Source organism: Anolis carolinensis, chromosome 1 (assembly GCF_035594765.1).
Source record: "Anolis carolinensis isolate JA03-04 chromosome 1, rAnoCar3.1.pri, whole genome shotgun sequence".
Taxonomy (NCBI): domain Eukaryota; kingdom Metazoa; phylum Chordata; class Lepidosauria; order Squamata; family Dactyloidae; genus Anolis; species Anolis carolinensis.
In genome coordinates this window covers 222,217,026-222,243,544 of record NC_085841.1, presented here as the reverse complement: position 1 = coordinate 222,243,544, position 26,519 = coordinate 222,217,026, and the positions used below count along the sequence as shown (strand labels likewise).

At 41.0% G+C, this 26,519-nt stretch overlaps 1 protein-coding gene and 1 long non-coding RNA gene across 2 annotated transcripts in view; one reads left to right on the top strand and one right to left on the bottom strand.

The window, feature by feature from the left end:
* Positions 1-26,519, top strand: part of kcnj3 (potassium inwardly rectifying channel subfamily J member 3) — a 180,065-nt gene that overhangs the window by 14,207 nt on the left and 139,339 nt on the right. The gene's annotated exons all lie outside the window — the stretch shown is intronic.
* On the bottom strand, positions 10,099-13,716 carry LOC103280046 (uncharacterized). The gene is made up of 3 exons (XR_507116.3): positions 13,428-13,716; positions 12,189-12,410; positions 10,099-10,593 (listed from the first exon to the last, which is right to left on the bottom strand). It is a non-coding gene; the product is annotated as an uncharacterized LOC103280046 (long non-coding RNA).

Here is a 26,519-nt window from a genome sequence, read left to right as displayed (position 1 = left end):
GTTGGAGAACAAACTTTACCAAGAGTACAAAGTCCAACAAATTCCTCATTTTCCTTGCAGATAATTTTATTGTCCGGAAGGTAGAAGGGGCAACAAGGGAATTAGCTATTCTGGATCTGATCCTAACCAACACTGGGGATCTGGTCAGTGTAATGGAAGTGATGAAATCCTTCGGAGCGAGTGACCATGTGCTCCTAGAATTTGTGATACAAAGGAAGGATGAAACTAAGAGAAGTCAAACATGCATTCTAGACTTTAGGAAAGTTGACACCAGGAAATACTGGGCGTGATTCCATGGATAGGAATACTAAAAAAGAAAGGAGTTAATGATGGGTGGGAGTTTCTTAAAAGTGAGATACTCAAGGCACAATTGCAAACAGTGCCAGCAAGGAGAAAAAATAGGAGAAATGTAAAACAACCAGAATGGATGCCCAAAGGACTTTTAACTGAGCTACAATTTACAAGAGACATGCATAGAAAATGGAAAAGGGGGGGAAATCACCAATGAGGAATTCAAACAACTAACCAGCATATGTAGGGAAAAGGTTCGTAAGACTAAGGCTGTCAAAGACAGAACGCCACAAGATTCAAAGTAACAGAGTTTATTAGATTACAGAACTCAAAAATGCCCGTAAAAACACAAGGGCCAGGCAGTTTTTGCCTTTAGTAGCAAAAAGGGACAAAAGTAAATGTTCAAAAGATAAACCGGATTAAACCGGAGTTTAATCCGGGTAAAAACAAACTGCTTGCTTCAGCCTAGGTATTAACAGAACAAAAGCCAAGGAACAAAAGATACAAAGAATGCAACTAATTGGCAGCAGATTCCTCTCTGCTGCCAGCACTGTGCTTAGAGTAACTTGCGTCGCTCCCACACACACACAGTAGACAGGATCTCCAACACGAGCAATTCAGCCAAGGATTGCAGAAGTAGAGTAGACCAGTTCCGTTCCGTAGATCAAAGCCAGAAGCAGACGTTTGTAGTTTTTCCAAGTCCAAGAAGGGGGGAAGACAAGCCGTGGTCAGTTCAGTCCGGGTTCTCAAAGCAGGAGATGGCGTCCGTCAGAAAGACGACGGAAGGTCAAGCTAATAAGAGTAAGCACAGGTTTGCACAAACAAATGCCCACACAATCCCTCCCGCCGTCTGACCTTGGATTCCAATCAACTTACGTCTCAGCACAGGAAAGCACACAAGTCTTCAGGGAAGCGTCCCACACACACACGGATCCCAAGCGTTTGCCCAGATTACCTTGCCCGACGCAATTTGCAATTGCTCCCAAGCCCCATTTTATGCCAGTTACAAATCTTCATCACTGTCAGCTGTCCTCCTTAACCCGGGCGTTTCCTCATCACTTTCCTCGTCAGAGCTGGAACACCTCTGACTACGCCCAACAGCATCTCCAGCTGTGGATCCCGTCCCATCCCTCCAGCTAAGCCATGGGTCTAATCCTGAAGGTCCCCATTCATCTTCTGTCCCATCATGGCCAGTGGCACCCAATTCCTCCCTTACCCGAGTCCAATCCATCTCATCCTCCTCTGAGCTAACCAGCCCCTCCTCCATTCTCTCCGTAAACCCTTCGAAAGATTCTTCGTCAGATGGTGCTGCAAATATGTCTCGCAGTCTTTTTCTCTCTCGCTCCTCGAGAGTATCTGACTCCCGAGGAGTCTTACGCCCACGTCTGTCAGTAACAGAGCCATGAGGCTCAATCATAACACTATCCCCTCTCACAAAGGCCTCCTCCCCCGATGGCGGAGAAGTGGCAGTGATACCCTCCGCTATAGCACCACGACGACTAGAGGTATCAAGTTTCAACAGTGAACGATGAAAGACTGGATGGACCTTTAAACTAGACGGTAAACGCAAACGAAACGCAACGGAAGAAATCTTTTTAACGATAGGAAAGGGACCCAAATACCGAGGCGCAAACTTTCCCCCAGCCTGTTTAATATGTTTGGAAGATAACCACACCAAATCCCCTTCTTCCAACTCCTCCCCTGCCTGCCTGTGGCGGTCAGCCTGAGTCTTCTGCGTTGCCTTAGCTTCCAGCAGTAAGCGACGGGCAACATCATGCAATGCAGCCATTTCCGTAGAGCGGTACACAGGGTCCGAAGAGACCACATTGGTCGACGGCGCCACACCTCCCCGTGGGTGAAAACCATAAGTTAGCTCAAATGGCGTATGCTGACTAGATGTGTGCACCGCATTGTTGTAAGCAAATTCCGCCACCGGTAGCCACTTCACCCAAGCCGTGGGTTGGTCTAAACAAAAACAACGCAGATATTGCTCTAAGAGCCCATTAACCCGTTCCGACTGTCCATCCGTTTGCGGATGGAAAGCTGAAGAAACGTTTAACTTAGTCCCCAAACACTCATGGAAATGTTTCCAAAAGCGTGACACAAATTGCGGAGCCCTATCTGAAATAATCACCTCGGGTGCTCCGTGCAAACGATAGATGTGCTTAGTAAATAGTAAGGCCAACGTAGGGGCCGCCGGAATGGTTGAACAAGGAATAAAATGAGCCAGTTTACTAAATAAATCCACCACCACCCAAATACAAGTATAACCCCCAGACTTAGGCAAATCTGAAATGAAATCCATGGAAATGATTTGCCATGGCCTGTCCGGAACAGGTAAAGACGACAACAACCCTCTAGGGCGCCCAACAGGCGTCTTACTCTGCTGGCAAACGGCGCAGCTGTCACAAAAGCGCAGAATGTCTTGCCGCATCTTTGGCCACCAATAGCTCCTGGTAATGAGCTGCACGGTCTTGAATCTGCCAAAGTGCCCAGCCATGGGTTCGTCATGGTGGGCTCTAATCACCTCCAACCTGAGGGCCCCCACTGGTACGTAGACCTGCCCCCTGCGTACCAATACTCCGTCTTGATCTTGTAGATGCGGCAGTATGGTACGGTTACCTGCTGAGAGCAGCATCAGTTGCTCCTGTGTCCACACATCATCCCTCTGAGCCGCAAGGATCTGGTCATGTAACCCGAGCTCATTATCTACAACACACAGAGAGGCAGTAGGCAAGATGGTCTGACATACAACCTGCTCATTGGTCTTAAACTCCGGCTTGCGGGATAAAGCATCGGCCCGCAAGTTTGCCTTCCCCTCTACGAACTGCACCTTGAAGTTAAACCTGGAGAAAAACAAAGCCCATCGGATTTGACGCTGGTTTAACTTCTTTGCTGTTTGCAAGTGCTCTAAGTTCTTGTGATCAGATCTGACCACGATCTGGTGCCGTGCCCCTTCAAGCCAGTGCCGCCACACCTCAAACGCCACCTTAATCGCCAACAACTCCTTCTCCCATATGGTATAGTTCTGCTCGAAGGGTGTTAGTTGCCGCGAGTAAAATCCACAGGGACGCAAGGTCCCTGAGGAGTCCTTCTGAGACAATACAGCCCCCAACGCGTAGCTAGAAGCGTCCGCTTCTACCACGAACGGTTTGTCAACATCAGGATGGGTTAGTATGTTGTCCGATTGAAAACTAGACTTAAGTTGTAGAAACGCCTCGTGAGCTTCCCGCCCCCACACAAATGGCTGTTTCTTGCGCAGAAGCTGCGTCAAAGGTACCGTGAGCTTTGCAAAATTCGGAATAAACTCCCGGTAGTAATTAGCGAAACCTAAGAACCTTTGTACATCCTTCTTAGTTTTCAGCTCCTGCCATGAGTTGACGGCGTCAACCTTATGTGGGTCCATTTTAAGTTCCCTACCTGACACTACATGACCTAGGAACTCCACTTCAGGCACATGAAAGACGCATTTGGAAGCCTTGGCGAAAAGCCCATTAGCCCGCAGTCGGTGCAGAACCTGCTTGACATGTTGACGATGTTCTTTCTCGTCCTTAGAAAAAATCAAGATATCATCCAAATAAATCACTAAAAATTGGTCAATTAGGTCCCTGAACACATCGTTCATGAACCTCTGGAAGACCGCAGGAGCATTACAAAGCCCAAAAGGCATGACTCGGAACTCGTGGCATCCGAAACACGTGTTAAATGCCGTCTTCCATTCATCCCCTTCCCGTATACGGATTAAGTTATAGGCCCCCCGCAGGTCAAGCTTGGTAAAGACCTTAGCCCCTTGCACCCTTGATAACAGTTCCGAGATTAAAGGGAGCGGGTACCTATCCCGAATGGTGTATTTGTTTAGGATCCGATAGTCGCAGACCAACCTAAGTTCCCCAGTCTTTTTGGCTACAAAGAATACTGGTGCCGCAGTTGGAGAACTAGATGGGCGAATAAACCCCTTGGCTAAATTTTCATCTAAAAACTCCCGCAAAGCTTGCCTTTCCGGTACAGTCAAGGCATACAGCCTCCCTGCTGGCAGTTTCGCACCTTCTGCCAGCTTGATGGCGCAATCATATGGCCTGTGCGGTGGTAATTTGTCCGCTTCTCTTTTACAAAATACATCAGAGAACTCCCCATACTCAGCAGGCACTCCCTCCATATCAGCATGAGTAACGTTTAAAGTGCAACAATCCTGCCTCTTTAAGATCACTTTACGTGTTGCCCAATCCACTTGTGGGTTTACTACAGCTAGCCAATCCATCCCCAGGATCACATCATATCTAGGCAAGCTCGTAATATCCCACACAAACGTTCCCGTTACTCCCTGCACCTCCCACGTTACTGCTGAGGTTTCCTGGTTAACCACCCCAGTCTCCAGCAGTCTCCCATCTGCTCCCTCCACCCACACGTCGCATGCCTTGCGCACTCTAGGAATGCCATGCTTCTTAGCAAACTCAATATCTATATAGGAGACCGTAGCTCCTGAGTCCAGCAGTGCCAGAGTAGAAACAAGTTCCCTTCCCCCAACAGATAATGTAATGGGTACGAAAACATGCTTCCTCCCCTCAGTTGACTGCTTGAGGAGCCCTAGTGCGTTGGACTCACGTCGCACTAGGGCTGGCCTTTTCCCGAAAGCTGGGAAGGTTTCACATTACAATTTTTGGCAAAATGCCCAGCATTCCCACAGTACAAACACAAGCCCAGCTGCCTCCTACGGCTCTTTTCCTCTGTAGACAGTTTTTTAAAGACCCCAAGCTCCATGGGCTCTTCCCCCATCACCACAGGTGCCCTGGTTACATGCATGGGTGGCGCACACATTGCTTTTGAGTGTTTACGAGCCTCGAACCTTGCGTCTAAACGCAGCACCTTAGCTACTAAGGCGTCCCAGCTTTCAGCCGGCTCCAAGCGTGCTAATTCATCCTGGAGCATATCACTTAACCCGGCAGTAAATAAAAGCATGAATGCATTTTCCCCCCAATCCAGCTGGTGGCGATACAGGTTAAACTTATTTAAGTAATCCAAAACAGTCCCCTTTCCCTGTTTCAACCGATACAGAGCCCACCCAGCGTTCTCCGTGCGGAGAGGATCCCCAAAAGTATCAGTTAACAACTTTTTGAAATTATTCAAATTGTCCTTGACTGGGTCATTTCCCAAAATTAAATTAGTGGCCCATTGTCCTGCGGGACCGGTCAACAAACTCAAAATAAAAGCCACCTTACTAGTGTCAGTAGGAAAAGCATGAACACTGAGCTGTGAAAAATAAAGCTCCACTTGTGCCAAAAAGGTTGGCAACTTGCACCTGGTTCCGTCAAAGCGTTCAGGAGTCAAAACATGTCCTTTCACAGCAAAAGCTGTTTGGCTTACGGTAAAGGCCGTTTGCAATTGGTCTACTTTGGCTCTTAACTCATCCATCGTCTTCCTGACGGGTTTATTGCTGCAATAAACTTTTTATGGGCGTCGGGCAATCTGTCAAAGACAGAACGCCACAAGATTCAAAGTAACAGAGTTTATTAGATTACAGAACTCAAAAATGCCCGTAAAAACACAAGGGCCAGGCAGTTTTTGCCTTTAGTAGCAAAAAGGGACAAAAGTAAATGTTCAAAAGATAAACCGGATTAAACCGGAGTTTAATCCGGGTAAAAACAAACTGCTTGCTTCAGCCTAGGTATTAACAGAACAAAAGCCAAGGAACAAAAGATACAAAGAATGCAACTAATTGGCAGCAGATTCCTCTCTGCTGCCAGCACTGTGCTTAGAGTAACTTGCGTCGCTCCCACACACACACAGTAGACAGGATCTCCAACACGAGCAATTCAGCCAAGGATTGCAGAAGTAGAGTAGACCAGTTCCGTTCCGTAGATCAAAGCCAGAAGCAGACGTTTGTAGTTTTTCCAAGTCCAAGAAGGGGGGAAGACAAGCCGTGGTCAGTTCAGTCCGGGTTCTCAAAGCAGGAGATGGCGTCCGTCAGAAAGACGACGGAAGGTCAAGCTAATAAGAGTAAGCACAGGTTTGCACAAACAAATGCCCACACAATCCCTCCCGCCGTCTGACCTTGGATTCCAATCAACTTACGTCTCAGCACAGGAAAGCACACAAGTCTTCAGGGAAGCGTCCCACACACACACGGATCCCAAGCGTTTGCCCAGATTACCTTGCCCGACGCAATTTGCAATTGCTCCCAAGCCCCATTTTATGCCAGTTACAAATCTTCATCACTGTCAGCTGTCCTCCTTAACCCGGGCGTTTCCTCATCACTTTCCTCGTCAGAGCTGGAACACCTCTGACTACGCCCAACAGCATCTCCAGCTGTGGATCCCGTCCCATCCCTCCAGCTAAGCCATGGGTCTAATCCTGAAGGTCCCCATTCATCTTCTGTCCCATCATGGCCAGTGGCACCCAATTCCTCCCTTACCCGAGTCCAATCCATCTCATCCTCCTCTGAGCTAACCAGCCCCTCCTCCATTCTCTCCGTAAACCCTTCGAAAGATTCTTCGTCAGATGGTGCTGCAAATATGTCTCGCAGTCTTTTTCTCTCTCGCTCCTCGAGAGTATCTGACTCCCGAGGAGTCTTACGCCCACGTCTGTCAGTAACAGAGCCATGAGGCTCAATCATAACAAAGGCACAAAATGAACTCAGGCTTGCCAGAGATTAAAACCAATAAAAAGGAGTTCTTTGGTTATGTCAGTAGAAAAAGAAAGAAAAAGGAAATGGAAAGGCCTCTGCAAGGAGAAGGTGGTGAAATGCCAATGGATGTAGGGAAAAGGCAGAGCTGCTCAACACTTTCTTTTCCTCAGTCTTCTCCTAAAAGGAGATTGGTATTCAACCTGAGCAATACAAAGTGGATGAGGTAATAAGGGAAATGCAACCTAAAATAAGTGAAGAAATAGTCTAGGAATACCTGACTACCTAAATGAATTCAAGCCTCCACATCCAGATGAACAACATCCAAGAGTATTGAAGGAACTAGCAGAAGTCATTTCAGAACCACTTGCAATAATCTTTGAGATTTCTTGGAGAATAGGAGAAGTCCCAGCAGACTGGAGGAGGGCAAATGTTGTCCCTATCTTTAAGAAGGGAAAAAAAGAGGACCCAAACCATTACCATTCAGTCAGCCTGACATCAATACCAGGAAGGTTTCTGGAGCTGATTATTAAGGCAGCAATCACTTAGAAAGGAATGCTGTGATTACTAAAAGTCAACATTGATTTCTCAAAAACAAGTCACGCCAGACTAATTTTATCTTTTTTTGATAGTGTTACAAGCTGGATAGAGTGGATCTGAAATTGGTTAAGCGACTGAACCCAAAGGGTGCTCATCCTGGAAATAAGTGACTAGTGGATTGCCACAGGGCTCAGTGTTGGACCCAGTACTGTTCAACATCTTTAATAATGATTTGGATTAAGGTTTAGAGGGCGTGCTTATCAAGTTTGCAGATGACACCAAATAAGGAGGGATAGCTAATACTCCAGAGGACAGGATCAGAATTCAAAATGACCTTGAACATGAGCCAACAGTGTGATGGAGCAGCTAAAAAGCCAATGGGATTTTGGGCTGCATCAGTCTAGTGTCTAGATCGAGGGAAGTCATGGTGCCTTTGTATTCTGCTTTGGTTAGACCTCAACTGGAATATTGTGTCCAATTCTGGGCACCACAGTTCAAAAGAGATATTGTCAAGCTGGAAAGTGTTTAGAGGAGGGCAACTAAAATGATCAAAGGTCTGGAGATCATGCCTTATGAGGAGCGTCTTAAAGAGCTGGGTATGTTTAGCCTGCAGAAGAGAAGATTGAGACATGATAGCCATGCATAAATATGTGAAGGAGTGTTATAAGGAAGAGGGAGCAGACTTGTTTTCTGCTGGCTTGAAAGTAGGACTCAAAGCAATGGATTCAAATTACAGGGAAGGAGATTCCACCTGAACATTAGGAAGAATTTTCAGACCGCACGAGCTGCTCAACAATGGAACACTCTGCCTCTGAACGTGGTGGAAGCTTCTTTCCTGGAAACATTTCGACAGAGGCTGGTTGGCCATCTGTCAGGGATACTTTGTGTTTTTCCTGCATGGCAGGGGGTTGGACTAGATGACCTATGTGGGCTTTCCCAACTCAATGATTCTATGTAATATTTTGTGTTCACTGCAGAAAATATTGATGAATATAGGTTCAACACATAATGTCTATTCTGTGCAGCAAGTGGATTACTATTTTCTTGTTCCATGCTTGGAAGGTAAGAAAGGAATGCCTTCCAATATGTTTGATATTCCTACCATAATGGCCAACCATAATGGAGAATGATACCTGTGAAAAGGATTATTAAATAAAACTCACTTATGCTAGATGTTCTGGTCTAAAGAGTGCCAGTTTGTCCTGCTTATTCCCTTTACCTTCTCACCTTGTTTCCTTATGTCAGATATATTCATCTTGACACAGTGAGTGGAGCCACCCTTGGTTTTTGTTGGTTTTGCTTTTGCAGCAGCAACTGAGAATTTCAAAACAGTGAGGGCTGCAAAATACTGCTTTGGAGCATCTGGATGCTGTTAGTTTAGACTTCTAATCTCATTTTAATTTTTCCGCTGTGTATTTGCTAGATATCAGAGATTGCTGGTGTTAAGAATAAAAGTAACGATTTGCAGAATGAACAATATGAAAAATAATATATAAAGAGATGCAATAGTAGGATGTATAATTCAAAATACTGTAGAAATGAAAGATGGAGGAGCTGGAACTCAAAAAACTCATCAGGCTGATTATTAGCAATTGTAGATGGAAAATTTAAGCTATGTGCCAAATCAAAGTCAGCTAATAAGAAATTTAATAGAAAAGGGAATGATACTGTAAGTAGACAGAGATAAAAATGGAAAATGATTTCATGCATAAGAAGAATATCATGGGTTTTGGGACGAGGGTAGATTTGTTTTGGAGAACAGACACAGTAAATGTTGTAAGAAATGAAGCCAACGTATAGTCTGGTTTATGCAAGAGAATATATATTCTTTGAAGAACAAAGGTTCTGAAAGTTGAATTTAGCACGCAATATTCTAGCTTTTTTAACAAATCATATGATACTTCCAGTAATGTAATCTTTTTTTTCCACATAAACAGCTATATATATATGAAAGGAGTCCCCGGTGGCATAGTGGGTTAAACCACTGAGCTGATGAACTTGCTGACCGAAAGGTCAGTGGTTCAAATCCAGGGAGGAGGGTGAGCTCCCATGGTTAGCCACAGGTTATTTATTCATTTATTTCCCATATTTATACCCCGTTCTTCGCACCCCCAAAGGGAGACTCAGGGTGGCCTCACAAACTGGCAATAATTCAATGCCCACATACAATTTCAGAATAACAGTTATACTTAAAACTAAACATTAAAACATAACTTATTAAAACAACAATTAAAATCATGCAAATTCATAATCATAGTCCAGGATCAGTCCATTAGTTAGTCACTTTCAGGGTTTCTAATAATTGCACTACTATACTTGCTGCTCAAACACTTGGTCCCATAATAATGTCTTAAGTTTTTTTTCTGAAAGACAGGATGGAAGGGGCTTCTGCAACCTAGCAGTTTGAAAACATGCAAATGTGAGTAGATTAATAGCTACTGTTCTGGCAGGAAGGTAACAGTGTTCCCTGCAGTCATGCCGGCCACATGACCTTGGTGGTGTCTACAGACAATGCCAGCTCTTTGGCTTAGAAATGGAGAGGAGCACCAACCCATAGAGTCAGACTCGACTAGACTTAAGGTCAGGGGAAAACCTTTACCTATCTAAACAGCTATATTAGTAGGCTTGAACTTTGCTAGGCACTCTCTCTCCCCCCCTTCCTCTTTAGCAATGTATTTGACATCATGGAAAATAAGTATATAGGCCAAGATATATACATATCTTGAAAATTAATTGGGTCATGACACATATGGCAAAATGGCAGTTTTGTATGGGAAAATAATCAGCCCAGGATAATACAGAGCATATTTTAAATGGAGGTGATTGTCAACATCAAGCTATACTCTGCTGGATACGCAGACTTGATCACACAGGATAATAAATAGCTTTATTATCATTATACTATTGCACAAGAAATTAAAGTAGATCCATTGAAATTGATGGGACATATTTAAATGGTGAATAACAAGTCTCATCCATTTTAGTGAGTCTATTTCTCTTCAATCCAACATTTGATTTTGCTCACAGTGTCTGTATACATTTTCTGCAACAAGTAACAGTGTTTGAGTGGCTTCCTTCTTTCAGTTGCAGCTTGCAGGTTGTATCTATGGAGGAATTCTAAAGAGGGCCTTTGATGTTGACACCTAAAAGTTTGGATGAGGATAAGATGGCATTAATTTCAAACCTATTTCAGGGATCCTGAAGAACATTTGTAATATATACCATCCTGGTTTAGAAGTGGGAATGATACTTAAAGTTGGGAGGAGAGCCACCATGTATTGTTGGTGGATCTGCTTGTCAGTGAATGTAAGTAATGTTTGAGACTTTATGCTGCATTTCCAGTGCACATTACTATGGTATACATCTTCTCTTCTGATTAGTTTTCAAAACATGGATTGGATTAAATTGTTACAAGTGTTGTTTGGTATTGTTGATTGTAGTGAGCCAGAGTGAAGTTGTGACTTGAGCACTGGACTATGAAATCCTTGCTTGGCCATGACTGAACCTATCTGACCTTGGGCAAGGCACAGTCTCTCAGACTTAGAGAAAGGCAAAGGCACCCCCCCCCCCGCCAGAAGTTTTGCCAAGAAGACCCAGTGATGGGTTTGCCTTAGGGTTGCCATCAGTTGGAAACACTCTGAAGGCTGATATTTAATGAATATCTGCCTTGTATGGTTGTGAACCCAGTGGCGAAGTGCGTTAAAGCACTGCGCTGGAGACCAAAAGGTCCCAGGTTCAAACCCCAAGAGCGGCGTGAGCGGCCGCTGTTAGCTCCAGCTTCTGCCAACCTAGCAGTTCGAAAACATGCCAATGTGAGTAGATCAATAGGTACCGCTCCGGTGGGAAGGTAACGGCGCTCCATGCAGTCATACCGGCCACATGACCTTGGAGGTGTCTACGGACAACGCCGACTCTTCGGCTTAGAAATGGAGATGAGCACCAACCCCCAGAGTCAGACATGACTGGACTTAACGTCAGGGGAAAACCATTACCTTATGGTTGTGAAATTCCCTGTAACAATGTATCAATGACGTGTCCACTCTTTCAATACAAGTTTAAAGAGCCTAATGGCTTTTTTTGGTAGGAGGAAAAATTAAGTAGGCCATTGGAGAATCTGGTATTGGAACTGAGTGCATTCTTATACTATTAGCAATCATAAAATATCAAGAAAAGGTTTGCATGAATCATTGTATTTATTTATTTATTATTTGCACTGCATTGATTGTTGCCAGTTTTTCATGATTGTTGCCAGTTTTTCTCAGTGCATGGTATTATTGATTTTCAAATAATGTAAAACTAGTAATACATCAGTTCATGTTTGAAACATAATCTAATTTATGTGCCTATTAGGCTGTATTGTCAATTTGTATGTTAGCATTGCTTGTTTCACTACAATTATGTATTCAACATTTCTAGACCTTACTAATCATGTCTTGCAATAATGTTTAGTTTCTGTTGCTCTTCCAAAGTGATTAGTACTCTCTACCAGTGTTCACAAAATGTATAAATATTTAATAAGCTTTTACAAATAAACTATCTATGCTATATTAAATGTATATGTATATGTTGTTCACATACATGAAAATGTAGTTGCCTGAATTTTTTGTTATCTTCTAGAAGTCTTATTCCTGCCAGTGTTCTTTATCCAAAATACTTGGAACCATTAATGGTTTAGATTTAGGATTTATTTTGAATTTTGAAATACCTGTATTTGCGTACAAAAACAGCTCTTAGTTACCTTAAAACAGGCATGTCCAAAGTCGAGCCTGGGGACCAATTGCAGACTCTGTTCAAATTTCCACTGGCCCTCTCACTCCAGGCCTCCTCGCTTGCTTCTTTCCTTCTTCCCTTCCTTTCTTGACTTTGTTCCTTCCTCCCTCTCTTTATTGACTTCCTTCCTCTCTTCATTTGTTTGTTCATTCCTTCTTGGGGATTAGGGCCTGGGAAAAGACAGGATCCTCTGGAGAAGAGAAATTAAGATAGCGGTCTTTGCTCTGATCACCTCCTCGGGTGGCTCTTGCCTTGAGCATCCCGTCCCAGTGGCCCATTGTCTTTCTCTCTCCCCCCCCCCCCCCAACAACTTTTTCTTTATCTCTTTGCAAAAGACAGCTCCCCAATTGCCTTGCTTGCCCCAGGTGCTTGCTGCTGCTGCCCGGCCAGGAAAGGTGGACTCTGGTAGCCAAGTGCCTGACTGACTTCCTTCCTTCCGTTCTTTCTCCACCTTGTTTTTGTCCCACATTACCACCCCATGTTTTCCAAAAAGGCTGCCCTTTGCTGTGGTTCCTCCCTTGGGAAAGGTGACATCTATAGCTCCCATGCTACAATCAAAGCCCTCCTGACAGATGGCCATGCTGTTTCTGCTGAAAAACCTACAGAGAAGGAGTCTCCACCAGAGATAGCATATGCCACTGTCTGAAACAATTTGAAGACACACATCAACAACAATCCTAATTAACTTGGCTAAAAGCAGGCCCACACTTTCCATTGAAAGACTGGTACGTTTATGAATAAATATATTGTTCTTCATTTTATATATTGTATTGTTCTTTCATGGTTTTTTCTTTACAAATAAGAAATGCAGTGAGCACAGGAATGCGTTCATAGTCTGGCCCCCCAACAGGCTGAGGGACCGTGAACTGGACCCCAACTTAAAAAGTTTGAACACCCCTGCCTTAAGACTTTCTGTAGATGATTGCAGACATTTATTTATTTATTTTTTATTTTTTTTATTTGCTATATTTATACCCCACTCTTCTCACCCCGAAGGGGACTCAGAGCGGCTTACAGACTATGGCAAAATTCAATGCCGCATTATATATACAAATAATAAATATAAGATTTCAAATTATAAAACGGTTAAAACACATAAATGCAATAAAACAGGCTAAAAACATAGTTTCCCAATCACGTTGCCCCCCCCCCCCCCCCACAGGCCAAACATAAGCTTGCTAGTAAAAGTGGTCTTATGCATTATTACCATGGGGTAAGGCGGTATAAAGTGCTAGTGTAAAAGGTAAGCCCAGGGCTGAGCAAGGCATCAATTCCGGATGGCAAATACTCAGGCCCCAGGATCTCTCCTGCAGCAGGGCCCAACAACTCTCCCAGGCCTATAGGTCAGACCTTTTATGTCCTCTTCTTGGAGACTGCTGGGTCAGCTGGATGGAACGAGGATGTGGCTGCAGGTCTTCTCGTGGGTAAGCCCAGGGCTGAGCAAGGCAGCAAAGCTGGGTGGAAAATATTCAGGCCCCAGGGTCTCTCCTGCAGCAGGCCCCAATAGCCATAGCATGGAGTATAATACAATGTGACAATCTACAAGGTATTTGTGTGATACTTTGATGTTTCGTCACCAGCTTTTCAGCTATCTCATTTAGAAGATACCATTGCATCTAAAGCTGTACTTCCTACCTTGTAAAACAGTGGTTCTCAACCTATGGGTCCCCAGATGTTTTGGCCTACAACTCCCAGAAATCCCAGCCAGTTTACCAGCCTTTAGGATTTCTGAGAGTTGAAGACCAAAACATATGGGGACTCACAGGTTGAGAACCACTGTTGTAAAATATAGGAATGGGGTTTAAGGCTATCATTCTATACCTGTTTAACTCAAAGTAATCTTCATTGTGCTAGAACTAATATCTGAATAAATAAGCACACCATTGTCCTATAAGTTGCTATACATGCTTTACTTGACAATTTGAATTTTTTTAAACACAGATTTCTATGTGACATTTTGCTAGCAAGGCTTTTGAAAATCAAATATAATATACTGTGTATACTTGAGTATAAGCCTAGTTTTTCAGCCCTTTTTTAGGGCTGAAAAAGCTCCCCTCGGCTTATACTCGAGTGAGGGTCCTGGCCGGCTTATATTCAGGTCGGCTTATACTTGAGTATATAGGTATTCAGAGTTGGACAGTCTTATCTTATTAAAGTCTTATTATCTTAAATTACAGTTTTATATAAATATTCAAAACATTTAACCTACTGATGCCTCAAATAATGCAATTTTATTAATATCTATTTTTATTTTTGAATTTGACCCATAGCTGCTGCATTTCCCACCCTCATCTTATACTCAAGTCAATAAGTTTTCCCAGTTTTTGTGGTAAAATTAGGTGCCTCAGCTTATATTCGGGCCGGCTTATACTCGAGTATATACGGTATATGATTTTGCTATGTCCTTCTGCAGAATAGCTGTTTTCTTTTTTCTATCAAAATTACTGAAATAAGATATTTTTCTTATAACTTTTCTAATGTTAACATTCCATTTTATCTCCTGATGAAAGGATTCCTCAATCATTACATTTTTTTTTTTTCGTGTCAGGAGCTTCTGGAGTGAGAGAATTGGCCGTCTGCAAGGACGTTGCCCAGGGGACGCCCGGATGTTTTGATGTTTTTACCATCCTTGTGGGAGGCTTCTCTCATGTCCCCGCATGGAGCTGGAGCTGATAGAGGGAGCTCATCCACACTCTCCCCAGGTGGTATTCGAACCTGGCAGCTTTCAGGTCAGCAACCCAACCTTCAAGTCACTTAGTCCACTACGCCATCTGGGGGCTCCAATCATTACAATAAAAAGTATCGGTCAGTTACTGTTTGGTTTTAATTGGCTCCATTAATCATTACAATAATGGAGCCAATTAAAACCAAACAGTAACTGACCGATACTTTTTAAAGATTAACTTGGTTTTATTTACTCTATACAAAAATGAAAGCAAAACCACTTTCAATTTGAAAAATATTTTGATGCATGGTCACTTGGAAGGAATGTTCACCATTTTAAATAGGTCATTTTAAATGTTGCAAACCTAGGCATTTTAACTTGATCCAAATCCATAGTTGTAATTTAGTGTCCACTTTCATTCTGTTTACCCTGTTTTCCCCTTTCAGTATTCCAATACTTGACTCATGAGTCATGAGAAAATAATATAGAAGAATAAAAAACATTAAGTGGGCTCATAATGCACTGTCATTTTCAGTTCAAGTGTGTTGTAAAGCTGCATTCTGTTTGTAATATTGACTTTCAGAAAGTCAGACTCGTGAGTAATGGATCAGTGCAGAAGTAATAAAAATGCCACACAGAAGAGTTGTGTTTCTCTCTCTTTCATTGGTGAAGATTTCCCTTAAGTACTTCCTCATCCAAGCTGACCCTCCCTGGTTCTCATTACAGGCTTAATCCTAGGCATTTGCCAGGGCTAGTATGTCAAAATAAACAGAAGAGATGTTGGTGCATTTATAACGCTTATTGAATTGAAATGAAAATTCAATACTTCTCTGTCTGTACTGAGACAGAGATCTATAGATTTTGCTATAGGATAGATTTTGCTCTATAAACCTCTCACCGAAATGCATAATGAATATGAGCTTCAGCTACACTCAAAAATGATTATTTGGTCAAACCTTTTTGTGTTAAACATTTCCCCATTTTTCAAAGCGTTGAAATATAGTAGAGAAAACAAAATGTCTGGAAACACGATTGTGTATGTGTACAGCAAGTGCATGTTTTCGGCTTACATGATCAGAATGAATAAAATTGGCAATAGTATGAGTCCCACATTTCGGCCTGACTTTTTTTCACTCTGTGTATTTACTAGAGATGTGTACGGTATTTGTTCCATTTGTTTCATTTGTATTTCCATTTCATACCATCCATTTGGATGGCACGAAATGGAAAGGAACAAAAACCAATTTGAAATGAAAGGCAGGCAGCAGCTAGTATCGGCTCCAAGCTTGCTTTTTGGATCGATTGACTACAGGCCCTGCGTGACCGGGGTGCGTAGGCCCAAAACCTGCACCCCTAGGCCCAAAGTTCCTGGGCCTACGGGTGCTGGCTTTGGGCCTACGCACCCGGGCCTCGCAGGGCCTGCAGCAAATTGCTGAGTAAGGAGTACTCCTTACTCGGCACTCGACTGCAGGCCCTGCGAGGCCCGGGTGTGTGTGCCCAAAGCTTGCACCCATAGGCCCAGGTGCTTTGAGCTGAAAGACAACTGATCTTTCAGCCTGGAAGACAAAACAGAACAAATGTCTGACCTCCCAATTTCGGGAGGTCAGATGAAAATGGAACAGGGCCCTACTGAAAGCCGGAACACAAAATGGGACAAGGTAAGTTGCAAATTTATATCACTAGTATTTACTCTTTAAGTTAAGTTCATGTGTTTTGTTTATTTTATGTGAGGGATTCATTGGAAGGTGTTACTTCTTCATATCCACTGAGAAGGTGTACAGCAGGGGTCCCCAAACTAAGGCCCGGGGGCCGGATGCGGCCCTCCAAGGTCATTTACCTGGCCCCCGCCCTCAGTTTTATAATATAATATAGTGTATATATATATAATATTGATAATATTATAATGTAATACAATATAACACTAATAATAATAATACCATACAATAGTATTAATTATATATTACTAATAATATTACAGTATAGTGGTATAGTTCAATATAGTAGTGTATAATGCTAATAGTGTTCTATGCTAACAATATAACATCTTGTATGTACATATAATTTGTAATTTGTAAGCCACTCTGAGTCCCCTTTGGGGTGAGAAGGGTGTGATACAAATGTAGTAAATAAATATAGTAAATAAATAAATAAATTTTAGACTTAGGCTCGCCCAAAGTCTAAAATGACTTGAAAGCACACAACAACAACAACAATCCTAATTAACTTGACTATCTCATTGGCCAGAAGCAGGCCCACACTTCCCATTGAAATCCTGATAAATGTATAATGGTTAAAATTGTTTTTATTTTTAAATATTGTATTGCTCTTTTATTGTTATTTCATTGTTCTTGTTGTTGTTGTTGTTGTTGTTGTTTTTGCACTACAAATAAGACATGTGTAGTGTACATCGGAATTTGTTTGTATTTTTTTTCAAATGATAATTTGGCCCCTCAACAGTTTGAAGGATTGTGGACTGGCCCTCTGCATAAAAAGTTTGGGGACCCCTGGTGTACAGCATGATTAGCATCTATATTATACTCTGATGTCTCTGAGACAACGTATGGTGAAAGCCGTTCTGCTTTTTACTGAAAGGAGATGAATATTCAATTTTAATTGGACTGTATCACAAAGATATAGAGATGGCTTGTATTAGTTGTGGAGTATTATTTTTACCTGTTAAAGCAGCATTTTCATGTTGTTCCCAGCTTTTATTTCATTGTTACATTGGTCTAAATCCAATATATAATGACAATAATAGCAGAACTCCCCTGAAGCCCGTTGTTGACCTAAAAAGCCGACCCCAGTAGGTTTCCCAATCCTCCTGAGTGAGTTTCAGAAAGAAGCCCATTCCTGGTTCCATTCTGCCAATGGAAATCTCTCATTGCTTTTGGCTCACTGGATACAATTATATTGTAAAATGTTTCAGTTTCATATTGTGCAGTACTGTAAACATCGAGTGCTGACTTTTTTCATCAACCACAGTTCTGTTACAGTAAGTAGTAACAGGATCAAGTATGTTTGTGTGTTAAAGAAAACCTTATAATGTTAATTATTATGAGCAGCTGCTGAAGTAGGTCAGCAAGCAAGTTTAGACCACACTGATGGGGTATAACAGTATGGATGTTAGAATACAGTTTGGAGATGTTGAATTAACAATGGCTTAACAGAAAAAGCTCTTTGCTATGATGGAATAGCTATTTGTTTTATTTTCTACTCTTTTGGATGAAGAAGCCTTACTCTGTGCTACTTACAAGGACTATGTAAATTTCCTGATCTATTTTATTTTGTGTCTCTGCTGACAAGAGTAAAGATTTTTGTTCCTTTTTCCTCTTGTTTGTGTGTCTTTTGCATTGGACCTGACTGATATCTGCTTATGCGCAACAAGTTCAATATTGTAGTTTTCAAAAAGGTGGCTATGATATGCACTTGCAGCATAAAAAGGAAAAAGGTAGGTGGGGGGAGGGGGAACAGGAGTGTAGCAGCATCTATAAGGCTAACTTTTTAAAATTTTAGTATGAGCTTCACGTATATAAACTGACTTCTTGAGATGCAGTACAGAGTGATATCTAAGCCTCAGGACATAAAGCATATTTGTACTGTTGTGATAATGATACTGAACATAAGAAGATTCAGACAGTGGCAAATCATGACCCTTGCCTATGGTGATGCAGGTCTTGACATGTGAAAGCAATAAATCTGTTTATCCAAACTCAATTTATTTGCATTCAAAACGTTCTCTGAGAAGATTTGATTTTGGTATGTTGCAGAACTCTAGTACTGTGCCATTTATTTATTTATCATGTCAGAAGCGAACTGAGGATACAAGTTGTAATATATTTGAGAAAACAAAGTTTTAAAAAACTTGGCATTATACTAAATGTCCTTTGACCAGTAGCTGACCATTTATAGTGCCTCTGATGTTGCTCTAAGAAGGTCCTCCATTGTGCATGTGGCAGGGTTCAGACTGCATTGTGCTGTGCCGTGAAACCATTAATTTTGTTCATACGTCTGCTAATGTATTGGAATTTTTGAATATAATAGTCTTTTTTGTAATTTCCTTGCTCAAGGGCTATGACTTTAAAATACCATATAATTTTCCAGGAAGGTTAAAATGTTTTGTAACTGGTTTTTGTGTATGGTCAGTTCTGATGTCAGATTTACGTCTTTTTATACTCTTTCATAAAAAATAGTCCAATTTGTCCAAGGTAGAGTGTCGAGAGTTATTGCTGGGAAAGGACAGTATATATCACAATGAAGAAAAATATGTTAATGTACTTCAAATATTGTGGGTGGTCTTATTAACCCCTCTAATATTGTTTGATGTGAGGACAGAGTTGTAATCTGAGTTTGGGGTGGGTTTTGTCTTATTATAGTAAGTATGTAATCCATGTTATGAATCCTGTTTTAAGTGAATAATTGTTAAAAATTTAGAAGCTGTCTGTAGACCAGTGGTTCCCAACCTATGGGTCCTCAGATGTTTTGGCCTTCAATTCCCAGCAATCCTAACAGCTGGTAAATTGGCTGGGATTTCTGGGAGTTGTAGGACAAAACATCTGGGGACCCACAGGCTGAGAACCACTGTTATAGACCATAAAGGCCTGTTTTCCAGAGCTTATGAGGGGGCTGTGTTATTCTTCAGAACTGGTTGTAGCTTGTGGAGGATGGGGACTATAAGTGACCATTACAGGTGTTCTGTTGTTTTACAGTAAATAGTTTGTGGGTATCATTCTTGCCTTGTTGAGTTGCTTGTTCTTTGTGAAATGTCTGGTATGTGCCTAAGAACCTTTGAGAAATGCCTGCTGCAAGTCCAATAATTTCTGAGTGTCCATCTTTTGAATCTGAGCAGATAGAGTGGTATTGGAGATGCTGGTGGTCTACACACCTTAAAGATTATTTTGAGAGGATATTTGGGGACTATTTGTGGAGATGTTCCAAGAGGTACAAACCTCCCAGGTCCCCTGGTGGCCAGTATGGCCATTTCAAGACCACTGGCTGACTATTCCTGTCTTAGAAGCTAAGAATGGATAATAAAACTACCATAACTTGTTGCATAACAATAATGTCAATATGCAGTTACGAGCATGCTGTGGTGTGTGTTAAGTGAGGTTTATGTCAGGCTGTATGTACTGAGAAATATGCTTCATGTGGGGAGCAATAAATAACTCATTCATAACGAGAAGGATATGAAAATACAATAGCTAAATTATATGTTCCTTTTAAAGTTCACAAAATTCCATTAAATTCTGCAGAGTTGAGTGACTTTAAAAATCTTTTGCTCAATGAATCTGTTTTTAGATGATAATATTGGATATAAGTTTATATTTATAAGTGATATTGAAAAATTGGAAACCTGCCATTTCAGATTATTTATGGAATGCTGCAAATAGATTTCATGTTGTATTATGAATGTCTTCATTCTCTCTTAGACTTTCTCTATATATGGTTTGAATCTGTCTCTTATTTGCTTGGATCTCCTCTCTACAGGTTGGGTATCCTTATCTGAAATGATTGGAACCAGAAGCATTTCGATTTCTGATTTTTATGGATTTCAGAATACCTATACCTATATCTTAATAAATGTATATACACATAACCTAAAAGTAATTTTATATATACCATATTTTAGTCATTTTATTCATGAAATAACGTTTGCGTACATAGAGCCATCAAAAAGTCAAGGTGTCATTATCTCAGCCACCCATTTTGGAATATTTCAAAGTTTCAGAAAAGAGATGTTCCATTTGTACCCCAAAAATGTTAGGATATTCATTCATATAGTGTTGCTATCCTTTTAAAATTACAATACTGTCCTGACAGGTCCGTAGCCAGGATTTTGATTTGGGGGGGGGGGGGGTGAGTTTGAGTGAGAGAGGATCTACCCTAGCAAACCTTTTTATCATCCCAATACCCCCCATGCATATGGGATATATTGAGCATGGTGATCAGATCATGATATGAACAAACATAGCAGTTTAAATAATAAATGTAAGGCCTTCTCGTGGACCACCCTGAGACCATCCGGCTACATGCCTGTGTCCTGAGATATAATATGCTTTTCAACAAGGCTTTTATGATCCAGTTTTACTATGTTACTCATTACAGCTGATCTTGTCATTTTCCACATTTTAACCCCCCCCCCCGTGTTTTTGCTTTGTTTTTGTTTTTTACAAAAGCAAAAGCTATGCAATTCCTTTTACTTATGGATTAGCAAACCTTTGTCTTGAATCACTCTTGTTAATTAAGTTTCTTTTAAGTTCTTTAAAAAAAAACACATACAGTCTCAATATCATATATTCTGAGGTTTCAACCAAGGAAGGATAAACAGGTTTTTTTAAAAAAATAAATAAATTAAGGTCTGGGCATAGCAAAACTGCAATTATATGTTGCTCTTAAATTGAATTAGCATCAATTGTGTGTTTATCTGCAATTGATATTTTCTTTTAAATAAGATTATCCAGCAACATAAAGATAAGCTACTCCACTAGAAGCTATTAGCTAATGAGAGTTTGATATAGAAGAATCTCAAAGGAAGCTGGTTTGTGGGTTTCATTCTTTATTTGTTCTTCATTCTTAACATTATTTTGAAAACAACAAACCTTTAAACTGTATCTGTCCACCAGAAAGAGATAGTTCAACTAAAATGGGTAGTTTTTATACTCGGATGCAATGAGATGAGAGAGTTAGAGCCATGGGCATTCTGTTGAAACCTTGCCCCTGCATTTGCCATGTCATATTTGTATATGTGCAAAGATGGTTAACATGTTCAACTGGGAAAAGGTCAAGGGACTAGCAGGATTTGACACTTCATATATTTGAAGGGCCACTGACATATAATAAACTCTAGTAAAAGGCAGCAGCAGGCCCTGATCTTTTAAAATGCTTGCTTTTCTATTTCTCCGGCATTCCAGATTGTTGAATTGCTGATATTGGCTGTACTAAGCAAAAGCTGACAGGGTGTGCATTTGGTAGATATGCTAGATCTTTTGCCTGAAATGTGTTCAATCCTGTTCATTGTGCCTACTGTGCCTACTCATGGGTATCCACAGAACAGAGGCCATCTGGAAGAACGGAATATACACAAACTATTTTAGCAGGGGAATGCTGCAATGATCATTGTTCTGCCTCAGGAGTCACCACTTACTTGGCATACGGTCTTTTAGAAGTAACATTTGAAATATTCCTTTTGATCGCTGGTAGGCTTATAGTTAGAGAGGCATTATCAAACACTCTGTGGCTAGCACGTTCACTTTAAAATACTGTGTGACATATTGTTGTATTTATAGGAACACTAGATTCTCTTCCTCTCCCCCTCTTCTCCTCTCTATCTCACACACAACAGACACACTTTTCAACATAAAATATGACTACTTAGTTGTCTATTGTCCTTTACTCAACCCTTGTGCCGGCTGAATGGCTGACCTGAATAATAATAATAATAATAATAATAATAATAATAATAATAATAATAATAATTTATTTTTGTATCCCGCCTCTATCTCCCTGGAGGAATCGGGGTGGCTCACATGGGGAAACTCAACAACATAGTTAAAATGAGCATATTAGTATTCACATACCACCATCTTAAAACAATATTAAACAAACAACAATATAAGACAGCATAAAATAGCAGCAGCAACCAGTGATCTAAAATAGTAAACAGTTTCTGGAAGATCTGAAGTTCTGAAGGTTGGTGATTCAAATCCACGATACAGGGTGAGCTCCCATCTGTAAGCTCCAGCTTCTATGTAGTGACATGAGAGAAGCCTCCCACAGGATAGTAACACATCCGGGCGTCCCCTGGGCAATGTCTCTGAAGATGGCCGATGCTTTCACACCAGAAGTGACTTCCAGTATATTCTCAATTAGCTTCTGACATGATAAAAAAAGTTTTTTGGTGAATTAACCAAAGACCAGCATCTGGTTGATTTTTTTTTAACCATCCCAGCTTTTCTTTCTAAAATAAGGACATGGCATATGTGTGTGTTTTTAAAAGAAGGCAAGCAATGAATGCATATATAAACCATCTTGAAGAATTAGAGAGAAATCCTACCTTCATATCTGCTGCCAAGAGAATGTGCTAAAAAGAATTATGGCACTTAAGATTTGCCAACATAGTGATGAGCCATACATACCTGGTTCTGAGATATATAATAATAATAATAATAATAATAATAATAATAATAATAATAATAATAATAACTTATTTTTCTATCCCGCCACCATCTCCCTGAAGGGACTCGGGGCGGCTAACATGGGCGATGCCCAAAACAAAACAGAATAAAGCAATTTCAATGAATATCAAAACAAAACAGTAATAACATAAATCAAATAAAATAAACAATTTAAACATTATAAAAATACAATAAAACACATGAAATCAGAACAAATGAGTAATAATACAGCATCAGCCACTGGAGATAAAAGGGGTCTGGCATATAAAACACAATATCCAAAGATTTAAAAAATGCATAAGCAAGTGTCAGAGAGTAAACTGGAATAATATGGGATAAGGTAAGGTAGGAAGGGATTAAAGTGCTATATATAGTGCATGTATCAAATCAAGTTAAAAACAAATTGTAAAATCAAACCGATAAAATAATTACACTAATCACAAGTGTCTAAATCCTGGCAAATTATGCTACCCCTCTATTCTACCTTGGTCTAACTACACCTGGGATACTTTGTGCAATTCTGTGCACTGCATTTTTAGGGAGATGTTGATAAGCTGGAATGTGTCCATAGGAGGGCAACTAAAATGATCCAGGGTCTGGAGAACAAGCCCTTTGAGGAGTATTTTAAAGAGCTGGGCATGTTTAGCCTGCAGAAGAGAAAGCTGAGAGGAGACATGGTGAGGGTCATGTATAAATATGTGAGGGAGAGTCATAGGGAGGAGGGAGCAAGCTTGTTTTCTGCTTCCCTGGAGACTAAGACACCGAACAATAGCTTCAAACTACAGGAAAGAAGATTCCACCTGAACATTAGGAAGAACTTTCTCACTGCGAGAGCTGTTCAGCAGTGGAACTCTCTGCCCTGGAGTATGGTAGAGGCTTCTTCTTTGGAGGCTTTTAAGCAGAGGCTGAATGGCCATCTGTCGGGTGTGCTTTGAATGCGATGTTCCTGCTTCTTGACAGGGGGTTGAACTGGATGGCCCATGAGGTCTCTTCCAACTCCATACACACACACACACACACACACACACACATATCTAACCTGTTTGAAAAGATATTTATTAGGACCAGTTTTATTATAGATCATCTGAAGTTGCCATGTTCTAGTGAAAATATGCCAATAAATGGAAATAAAGAAAATGTTTCAAAGAAAGATGGAAGGCATAACTTTATGCTTACATAAGAAAGTGGAAAATATTTTTTTAAATATTCAGGGTCACATCCAACTCGACATTAATTGCTTTGGTCATGAAAGTAAGCTAGTAGTCATAAAGTTCTTATGAGTTAAGCTAGTTTTGATGATGATTTGAAAAGCTGTTCTCGCCACTTGTAATTATCTTGCAGTTTGGTGATATGAAGCACTTGATCTCTAGGAAGATCAATATAATTAGATCAAAGAACAGCAACAGTGATGACAACGGCAAAGAGACCAAGCTGTACAACAGGAGGGGGAGCTTCCAGGGATACAAGGGCCAGACTGTGGAGGGCAACATATGGCCATGTAAACCTGCTCACCCTGTTTTTTATCTCCATTCATCAACATTATCATCATCCAGGGAACCATGGTTGGATATTTTACTATATTTTTTTCCTTTTTCCCTTGACTTGGTTTGTCTTCAGAAGGGACTTTTTGCCATATCATATCTGGTCTTGAAAAATTCCATTTTTGGATTAGGAGAGGAATGAGGCCATGGTAGTCCATGTTCTGGTTATATCCCGAATAGATTACTGCAACGCACTCTACGTGTGGTTGCCTTTGAAGACTGTTCGGAAGCTGCAACTGGTCCAATGGGTGGCAACCAGATTGCTTACTAGAGCTACGTACAGGAAGCATACCACCCCCCTGTTGCTCCAGCTCCACTGGCTGCCAGTTTGCTATTGAGCACAATTCAAGGTGCTGGCTTTAGCCTATAAAGCCCTAAACAGTTCTGGCCCAACTTACCTGTCTGAACATATCTCCCTCTATGAACCATCTTGGAGTTTAAGATTATCTGGGGAGGCCCTGCTCTAGGTCCTGCCCACTTAGCAGGCGCGATTGGAAGGTACGAGAGACGGGGCCTTCTTAGTGGTGGCCCCTTGGCTATGAAACTCTCTCCCTGGAAAGATTAGATCAGCCCCCTCCCTCCTGACCTTCTGCAAAAAAGTGAAGACGTGGCTCTTTGACCAAGCCTTTGGAAATCTAGTGCAATAATAGATACAAAAGATGTGTAACTGACTGGCCCAGACTATGCCTATGGAGCACGTAATTTACTTAGTTGTATGGACTTTAAATGCTTTTAACTGTTATTAATTGTATTTTAATATTTTATTTTATTTAAATTGTTGTTTTTGTACTCTGTTTTTAAAGGCATTGAATTGTTGCTATGATGTGAAACCGCCTTGAGTCCCCTCCAGAATTGAGAAAGGTGGGATAAAAGTACCACCAATAATAATAATAAAAAAGTTAAACAGCTAGGCAAACCTTGCTAGCAAAAGTAGAAAATGTGTGTGGTTGTAGAGGCAGTTAGAGAGGAATCCAAGGGCCACACTTTCAGTGTACTATATGGACCTGCCAAAATAAACAGGAAATCTACAACCAGTTTAAGTAATATTATTTAATAGTGGATAGAAACAGAATTCTGTTCAATTTTTAAAGAAATATGCAGCTTTTTCATTTAATAAATAATTAATCAAAGATGATGACACTTCCAAGATTCTTAAAGGTAAAAGTGCTTGGATCATCCTGCTGTTCCATGATTGGATAATGTTAATAGAAAACAGTGTTAGGAGAATTTAAATGAATAAACCTTGTTGACAGTCATTCAGAGATGAGTGGGCAGGCTGAGTACATCTTCAGGACTAGCTTATTATCATGTACATGAGCTCAGATCAGGAGTGGGCTGTTCTTGTAGATGAGTGGTTTTCTATTAGATTTAGCAGTTTACTATTGCTGTTTTTAACATTTCAGGCTACTATCAATCCTTGTAAATTAGTTGGAAGCAGTGGAGCTTCTTTTTGGTGCCTTACTTTAGGCATAAATTCTCAAAGGTTAGCGAGGAATATAATCTCTAGCAATTGTGTGTACTGACATAATTCAATTTTCTCTAATTAGCTGCAAAGCTTTTCAGACAAAGACAGATGGACAGGGGATACTAGTGGAGCTACAAGATGGCAATTTTTATTCTCAAGCTGAGCTCAAATTAAAACTTTGTTTATCCAATTCCATTTATCCAGTGATTCATGTTTTCCATTAATTTAGCCTAGGGGTGGGAAACATTTTATATCCAAATTTGTTGAACTATTCCATTTAGAGTAGTGGTTTCCAACCTTTGGTTCTCCACGTCTTTTGGACTTCAATGCCAGAAATCCCAGCCAGCTTACCAGCTGTTAGGAATTTTGGGAGCTAAACTCCAAAACACCTAGAGGGCCAAAGGTTGGGGACCACTGATTTAGAGAGAGCCAGCATCATGTAGTGGGTTTGAGTACT